This window comes from Bombyx mori, chromosome 25 (assembly GCF_030269925.1).
Source record: "Bombyx mori chromosome 25, ASM3026992v2".
NCBI lineage: Eukaryota > Metazoa > Arthropoda > Insecta > Lepidoptera > Bombycidae > Bombyx > Bombyx mori.
The window spans coordinates 6,018,578-6,028,200 of NC_085131.1; positions in this window are offsets into that span (position 1 = coordinate 6,018,578).

Here is a 9,623-nt window from a genome sequence, read left to right on the forward strand (position 1 = left end):
GAGCAGACGTGCGTGCGAGCTCGCGGGGCGTGATTGTTTGACGGGGGTATAGGGAGACCTAGTGAAACGGTATCCGCTGCCGCCCGCCGGTCAGTAGGGGACCTGAACCCGGGTGTCTCTACTAAACTCCGCCCCGGGAAGCTGTCCCGCCAACCGGTGTAAAATCCTGTCGTGCGGTCGTCGTGCCGGAGTCGGAGACCGGAGTGGATCCCGGCGATCGTACGCAGGGTGGACTGGGGGCCCTTCCATGCCCTGCGTCAGTCTCTCACGCAACCCGTGGTCGAGCGCGTACTATGTTCCGCGCTTCATTCAGGTGTTGCCTCGATCTCACCTCCAACATCCTACCTCTCCTAATCCTACTCTCCAGAAATAAAATTTATGAAGTCGAAAAAAAAGAAAAGGGTTTTACAGGCGGTTCCCCATTCCACATTTAATGTGGATTTCAGCAATGTCAGGGGCCTACATAGCAACCTTGACGCCGTACACCACCACCTTGAGACGGCGCAGCCTGCCCTGCTTTTTTTAACGGAGACGCAGATATCTGCTCCGGACGATACCTCATACCTTGAATACCCCGGCTACGTATTGGAGCACAACTTCCTACGTAAAGCCGGGGTGTGCGTATTCGTCCGGGCGGATGTCTGTTGTCGCCGTCTTCGGGGCCTCGAACAACGGGACCTGTCCCTATTGTGGCTGCGCGTGGATCACGGGGGCTGTATCCGAATCTACGCGTGCCTGTACAGGTCCCACAGCAGTGATGCAGGTTCAGCTCTGTTTGAGCATGTGCAAGAGGGGACTAACCGCGTGCTTGAGCAGTACCCATCTGCGGAGGTGGTGGTTCTTGGAGACTTTAACGCTCACCACCAAGAGTGGTTGGGGTCCAGAACCACTGACCTCCCGGGTCGGACTGCCTACGATTTCGCCTTGGCCTACGGCTTCTCCCAGCTGGTGACACAGCCCACCCGTGTCCCAGATATCGAGGGGCACGAGCCTTCTTTGTTGGACCTTCTGCTGACCACAGATCCGGCCGGATACAGTGTGGTGGTCGACGCTCCGCTAGGATCGTCTGATCACTGCCTTATTCGTGCTGCCGTACCACTCTCTCGTCCCGGTCGTCAAAGGACGACCGGGTATCGTAGAGTTTGGCGGTATATGTCAGCAGATTGGGATGGATTGCGTGAATTTTACGCATCCTACCCATGGGGGCGGTTCTGCTTTTCCTCTGCTGATCCTGACGTCTGTGCGGACCGTCTTAAAGACGTGGTGCTCCGGGGGATGGAATTGTTTATTCCCTCCTCTGAAGTGCCCGTTGGGGGTCGCAGCAGACCCTGGTATAACAATGCCAGTAGGGATGCTGCACACCTCAAGCGGTCCGCATACGTGGCATGGGATAATGCCAGGAGACGTCGGGATCCTAACATCTCAGGGGAAAGGCGGAAATATAACGCCGCTTCCAGGTCCTACAAGAAGGTAATTGCCAAGGCGAAGGCGGAGCACGTTGCTAGAGTTGGCGAGCGATTAAAGAGCTATCCCTCCGGGAGCCGTGCTTTTTGGTCGCTCGCCAAAGCTGCAGAAGGAAACTTTTGTAGGTCTAGTCTCCCACCACTGCGCAAGTCCGATGACACTCTGGCCCACAGCGCGAAAGAGAAGGCTGACCTTCTGGTCAAACTCTTCGCCTCGAACTCGACTGTGGACGACGGGGGTGCCACACCACCGAACATCCCCCGGTGTGATAGCTCCCTGCCGGATATCTGCTTCACACAGTGTGCAGTTAGGCGGGAGCTCCGACTCCTGGACGTCCATAAGTCGAGTGGGCCAGACGGCATCCCCGCAGTGGTTCTGAAAACGTGCGCCCCTGAGCTGACACCTGCGCTAACGCGTTTGTATCGCCTCTCTTATTGCGCTAACAGGGTTCCGTCTTCATGGAAGACCGCCCACGTCCACCCTATCCCCAAGAAGGGTGACCGGTCGGACCCGTCGAGCTATAGGCCTATCGCGATAACTTCCTTGCTTTCCAAGGTGATGGAGCGAATAATAAATACACAACTCCTGAAGTATCTTGAGGATCGCCAGCTGATCAGTGACCGACAGTACGGTTTCCGTCACGGTCGCTCAGCTGGCGATCTTCTTGTATACCTTACTCACAGGTGGGCTGAAGCCTTGGAGAGCAAGGGCGAGGCTCTTGCTGTGAGCCTTGATATCGCGAAGGCCTTCGACAGGGTCTGGCATAGGGCACTTCTATCGAAGCTACCATCTTACGGAATCCCCGAGGGACTCTGCAAGTGGATCGCTAGCTTTTTGGATGGGCGGAGCATCACGGTCGTTGTAGACGGTGACTGCTCTGATACCATGACCATTAACGCTGGCGTTCCACAAGGTTCGGTGCTCTCCCCCACGCTTTTCATCCTGTATATCAATGACATGCTGTCTATTGATGGCATGCATTGCTATGCGGATGACAGCACGGGGGATGCGCGATATATCGGCCATCAGAGTCTCTCTCGGAGCGCGGTGCAAGAGAGACGATCAAAACTTGTGTCTGAAGTGGAGAACTCTCTGGGGCGAGTCTCCGAATGGGGTGAATTGAACTTGGTTCAATTCAACCCGATAAAGACACAAGTTTGCGCGTTCACTGCGAAGAAGGACCCCTTTGTCATGGCGCCGCAATTCCAAGGAGTATCCCTGCAACCTTCCGAGAGTATTGGGATACTTGGGGTCGACATTTCGAGCGATGTCCAGTTTCGGAGTCATTTGGAAGGCAAAGCCAAGTTGGCGTCCAAAATGCTGGGAGTCCTCAACAGAGCGAAGCGGTACTTCACGCCTGGACAAAGGCTTTTGCTTTATAAAGCACAAGTCCGGCCTCGCGTGGAGTACTGCTCCCATCTCTGGGCCGGGGCTCCCAAATACCAGCTTCTTCCATTTGACTCCATACAGAGGAGGGCCGTTCGGATTGTCGATAATCCCATTCTCACGGATCGTTTGGAGCCTCTGGGTCTGCGGAGGGACTTCGGTTCCCTCTGTATTTTGTACCGTATGTTCCATGGGGAGTGCTCTGAGGAATTGTTCGAGATGATACCGGCATCTCGTTTTTACCATCGCACCGCCCGCCACCGGAGTAGAGTTCATCCATACTACCTGGAGCCACTGCGGTCATCCACAGTGCGTTTCCAGAGATCTTTTTTGCCACGTACCATCCGGCTATGGAATGAGCTCCCCTCCACGGTGTTTCCTGAGCGCTATGACATGTCCTTCTTCAAACGAGGCTTGTGGAGAGTATTAAGCGGTAGGCAGCGGCTTGGCTCTGCCCCTGGCATTGCTGAAGTCCATGGGCGACGGTAACCACTCACCATCAGGTGGGCCGTATGCTCGTCTGCCTACAAGGGCAATAAAAAAAAAAAAAAAAAAAAAAAAAAAAAATACTGATTTTTTATAACCTCATTTCAATAATTCGGTTATAAGTTTGTACTGGTGGTAGGACCTCTTGTGAGTCCGCACGGGTGGTACCACCACCTTGCCTATTTCTGCCATGAAGCAGTAATGCGTTTCGGTTTGAAGGGTGGGGCAGCCGTTGTAACTATATTTGAGACCTTAGAACTTATATCTCGAGGTGGGTGGCGCATTAACGTTGTAGATGTCTATAGTCTTCAGTAACCACTTAACACCAGGTGGGCTGTGAGCTCGACCACCCATCTAAGCAATAAAAAAATTTATCACATCTATTAAATTGCTTGAAAAATAATATTTTGCTTCACTACAAAAAGTATACTTATATTTATGCGATTAATTCAACTGACATTAACTTAATATTCAATTTTTAAATATAACAAAATTTAGATAATAATTTTTTGTTGAAGTGAAAACAACACTAAAAGAGGTCAATGACAGTATATATACTGTACTGCGTTCCGTTTTAAACAGTGACAGGTATAGCTAACTACGAGTATAAAGGAGCGGCTTCGCACTATACTTAATTAACGTCACACCTTACAATGCTCATAGTCAATATTGAAATATAGCTGAAGTGTGGTAGGTAGTTTATGGCGCTGTTTTTAAATACTTTCCACTTGCTACTATGGCGCCATCTTAATTGGCTCCTTTTCAACGGACACTTTCTTAATAAATAAATTAGCGCTCCTTACCTCACCCTCCATAACTAGATGGATCAGTGCACATCTTTCTATTGAGAAAAAACAAAAATAATTATCGTTTATTGTCGAAGGTAGCCGAGCTAGCGGTATACACGATGATAAGAATTTACTTATACTTTATATAAAGAGCCCAAACAGTTTCAAATATCCAAATACATATTTCATAATTCAAAATATATTTTTTTAAATAAATTTAGTGAATATTTTTACGTTTAAGGCACTATATGGCTTGCAGTAAACACTATGAGAAATAGTGCTGTCCTTACATGTGATATTCTCATGCAATTTCAGCATATCTTATCTACAAATTTTAATAATCTTTTTTTTCAGTTTTGCATGTATTTTATGTGACCAATTATGTGCTATCTACAAATGTGTACATATTAATATAAAATTAATAAATTGCTTTACGTAAAAGGGAAAAATCTGAATATTTCAAGGATTACTTAGCTATCTGATGGATAAATTGATAAAGATCTAAATACTAAATCAAACTACGTAGCGTCTCATATGACAGCGAATATCCCCACAACTGAAAATTGGCAGACGAAATTGTATGATAAAGTAACCATTTAAATATTATTGACCATTGTTATTGAAAACAATGGTATTACAATTTTTCAATCGGATAATGTGATATTCTGTGTTTAGCACACACATAATTGTATTGTTTCATTATTAAATAGCATTCCACTTAGACTATAATAGCCACAGTATGATTTTTACTATGCATTTGGTTTAATTTAGAAAGACACAGTTATGCCACCACAGCTTTTGACAAGTTTTAACACGTGTAGATACAAAATTTTAAAATATGATTTGCTGCATACTGTAATTATGTACTTAGAAAGGAACAAATCCTGAGCTTGTTGCCGTTTCTTTTCCATGTTGAAATTGCATTCTCAATCGGTGGTAAAGTCAAGTCGTCGTGGCCTAAAGGATAAGACGTGCGGTGCATTCGTATGTAGCGATGCACCGGTGTTCGAATCCCGCAGGCGGGTACCAATTTTTCTAATAAAATACGTACTTAACAAATGTTCACGATTGACTTCCACGGTGAAGGTCCACATTGTGTAATAAAAATTAAACCCGCAAAAATTATAATTTGCGTAATCACTGGTGGTAGGACCTCTTGGGAGTCCGCACGGGTAGGTACCACCACCCCGCCTATTTTCACCGTGAAGCAATAATGCGTTTCCGTTCGAAGGGTGGGGGTAGCCGTTGTTACTATACTGAGACCTTAGAACTTATATCTCAAGGTGGGGTGGCGGCATTTACGTTGCAGATGTCTATGGGCTCCAGTAACCACTTAACACCAGGTGGACTGTGAGCTCGTCCATCCAACTAAGCAATAAAAAAAAAGTCATGACTAATTCAATGGCCCTGGCATCTATGTAGGTACATTACTCGGCAACGTCAAACGCATGTTGAGGCGATCAATTAATCGCTCTCTATATCGCTGATATTATGCGATACAGGCTAAGTTCTCATATTTTAAGTCAACAACAGACAGGCGGGAGTGTAAGAATAAAGATATATTAATTACTACGGAAGCTATTATCCACTTGGGTCACTGACTTGTGGCACACAAAGTATCGCTTACATCAATAATAACTATAGACACATGTCTATAAGAAATATGTCTATAAGAAGTATACAATATGAATGGTGCCCAGTTTGAGATATCTCGTAAACTGAATTAAATTTTGTATAGGTTTAAAATTAATCAAACAGAATATAGTCGATTGCGCTTCATTATTAACCCTATACTATTACTATAATTACCTAGTATAATTATTATCCTGACACACAATTTTACTTTTAAATTGATGATCTTATCGTGATATCGTGTAGAAACTATAATACGTTATTATGTACATGTTGCTCGAATGAAAACAAACAGAACCATATTGGTATGGATTCACATGTAGCTGTATAACTATTTAAATCAGTGCACGTACATGCAAACGAGAACGGAAACTGCATAACAATCAGATGCAGCTCCAGCAGGTCAACAAACACGCAGGCAGAGATGACTCACGTAAAACATTACGTACATTTTCTGAATATTTTTATACTAGCGACCCGCCCTCGCTTCGCTTCGGAAAATGTAATTTATTATTGATTTCTTTACTATTTAATTGATGTTATTATACATATAAACCTTCCTCTTCAATCAGTCAATCTATTAAAAAAAACCGCATCAAAATCCGTTGTGTAGTTTTAAAGGTTTAAGCATACATAGGGACAGACAGATATAAGGACAGAGAAAGCGACTTTGTTTTATACTATGTAGTGATATAATATGTAGTTTAAATCATCAGTATCGTAATTATTTGCGAAAGTTCTAGAAATTCTTACAACACAAAATATATGTGTTGGTTTCTAAAACTCGTGTATTAACTACCAAATTTTTTTTTAATTGAAATTTTCGGTAAACTTATTGAGTAGAGGATGTAAACAACAAAGAATTAGTGAAGTCACTGTGTGACTAAACGCTGGCTTAACACTTCTTTAGTCAGAATTGTCAACTAGCCACAAGCAATACCTAAAAAATACACCTGCTTAATAGTTCGACGCTTTTTAAATCCAGCTATGCTACCATTAAATATCCAATAGCTCAAACCGATCCATAAGCAAATTTAAACGTTAAAACTCCCGTACGGGGTTCTGTAAAAATTGTTATCTTTGGTCGAATTCAAAATAATGAAATACTCGTAATAAGATAAGAAAAAATCTCCAATAACGAATGGACCCATTGGTTGCTTCATTTTTTGTGGCATACTTTGGTGGCATGGCAAGCTAATGACGCTCAGGGAATTCCCGCATTTTGTTAACCGAGAAAGTACATTCGTTGGTGATCTAACAAAATCTTGTAGATTTCATTCTTTTAAGGCCGGATGGCGAAAATGGAGTCCCCAATACCCTCGCCGTAAAGGTTTTTTTAGGATTTCATAAGGTTAAAGGTTACACTGTCTTAGCACTATCTAATCAAATTTAAAATCCAAAAATTATAAATAATACTTTTAAATAACTGTGGAGGATAAGGATAAGATGGTGCTAACACAATGTTCCACTTATAGTGGTATTAAACAAATTCATTAAGCTGTTCATACTTCAATTTAAATCTGGAAACTTCTAATTTGTTTCACATATTAGATGGGATATCTTATCAAAGTTTCAGTTTTCAAGTATCTGACAAAGAAAGGGAGTCTTCAATTTCGATAACATTAAAAATATTGAACATCACTAAATGGGACATTATGATGCTATTTTTGCTTTAAAAATTCGGTTTTAAATTTAAAAAATCTAAGCTATTTTACTTAAAAAGAAGATAGAAAACTACAATTTGACTTTGTTATTGACTTTTCGTTGTAAAATTCAACAAACTATTGGTGCAGTCTAAAGCACTTCAGTCTTAAGTTACCGATCTATCAAATGCCTTAGAAAGATTGACAGTTTATCTGGAGAAATTGGAGAGCTAATAATGAAAGTGATCATGTTTTATCAAGTAAGTACATCATTATTAATCAACCGATACCGCGTTTCCTTCCAATGAATGAAATTGTTTCAAATTATATTGTTTTGGAACATGCCACTTTGCAAAATTTCAATGATACCGATCTATTTAAAATACACTGTAAAATTGGTTGAAATTTACAAAATTAGACATTTCTAAATCATTTGCCAGAGAAATTCTTAGTTTTCTGTTCACCTTCAGATACGAAGTAGAAAAGTCTTCGAGTATTAAATAACTTGCTTGCGCTTGCTTGGTTTGTTATTCCAAAAAACAACGTTATTCCGCTATAACTACTGAACCATGCATCCGATTGGCTTGAAACTTGTTATCCATGTGGAAAAGAATGTACTTAATGGATAGGCTAATATTTATAGGAGTGTTGGACTCCCTAATAATAATGACAATAAATAATAATGTTAATTTTAAATGTCCAGCGAAGCGGGGGAGAACGGCTAGTATTCTATATATATTCTACACAACAGTTTATTGCTCATTAAAAAATTAAGAAGTCAAACTCATTAACTACCGTGTTAGGCACTCGCTTTCGACTTTATAATTACAGGATTAAAGTAATTCGCGTGCGTCTCTAATGATAAAAATGCATTGTCGCAACTGAATGATAATGTAAACATTGTATACATCTTGATAAAATACTAAAACACATACTCTTCTTTGTTATAAATAAATAATACCTTTATCGATCTATTTCAAAGATTTCGAACTATATTCGGAAGGTCAACAATTTGCTGATACAATCATTTGTTTACTTATATTATATTTACGACACAAAATTAATCTTAAATTAAAAGCACCGACACCGTTGATGATAGTGATAAGCATTATTGAAACGATTCCTAGATATAAACTATTCAAATGGTTTATTTTAATTTGATAGACAATATTAGATATAACAGAGATCATAATCATAGGCACGATATCGGAAAGGTCATCTTCTATTGAACTTGATTTTTTGATATGCATACAAAATTTTTTTATTACCCTTGTACACAGACGAGCATACGGCTCACCTGATGGTGAGTGGTTACCGTCACTCATGGATTTCAGCAATGCCAGAAGCAGAGCCAAGCCGCTGCCTACTGTTCTCCACAACCCTCAAGGACATGCTATAGCGCTCGGGAAACACCGTGGAGCGTAGCTCATTCTAAAGCCAGATGGTACGTGGCAAAAAAGATCGTCTATATCGTAAAGATAGTCTTTGAATAATATAATCCTTTATTCGAAATAGAGAATTGAGTTCAAATTGTTATAGAAATGTGTTTGAAATTTAAAATATGTATACCAAACAAACAAATTGTTCCCAGCGGATAATTACTCGACTTGTTCTGTATTTTTATCAGAGTACTTACTCGATGCAATAAATTTATAGATACAATATGTAGTAGTTTTTCAAGCCAGTCTAGCCAGTCCGCATAATTGGTTCTGTTCATACCAACAGAGCTTCCGACATGTTTCCCTTTTAAATATGCCACTTATGTCAGTTTAAAACTAGGCAGTTTTCTATATCTATACTAATATTATAAAGAGGAAAGATTTGTTTGTTTGTTTGTTTCGAATAGGCTCCGAAACTACTGGACCGATTTGAAAAATTCTTTTTCCATTAGAAGCCGACATTGTCCCTGATGAACATAGGCTACTTTTTTTTATTTTTTTTTTATTATTTTTTTGGTTTCATGTGTGTTTTAATGTTTCCGAAGCGAAGCGAGGGCGGGTCGCTAGTACATTATAAAGTAATTCCTTGTTAAGATAACTTTGAACTGTAACCATTCTCTTCCTTAATCCATAATGGAAGGAAATAATGAGCGTTACTGCACTAACTTCAAGCAATATTTATATTCGATCCTTTATCGTTCTATTCTCGGTTCCACGGAAACACACACGAATGGAAAGACAGCCATCAGTAATAACAAGTACCGATATTATATAAACTGTATGCA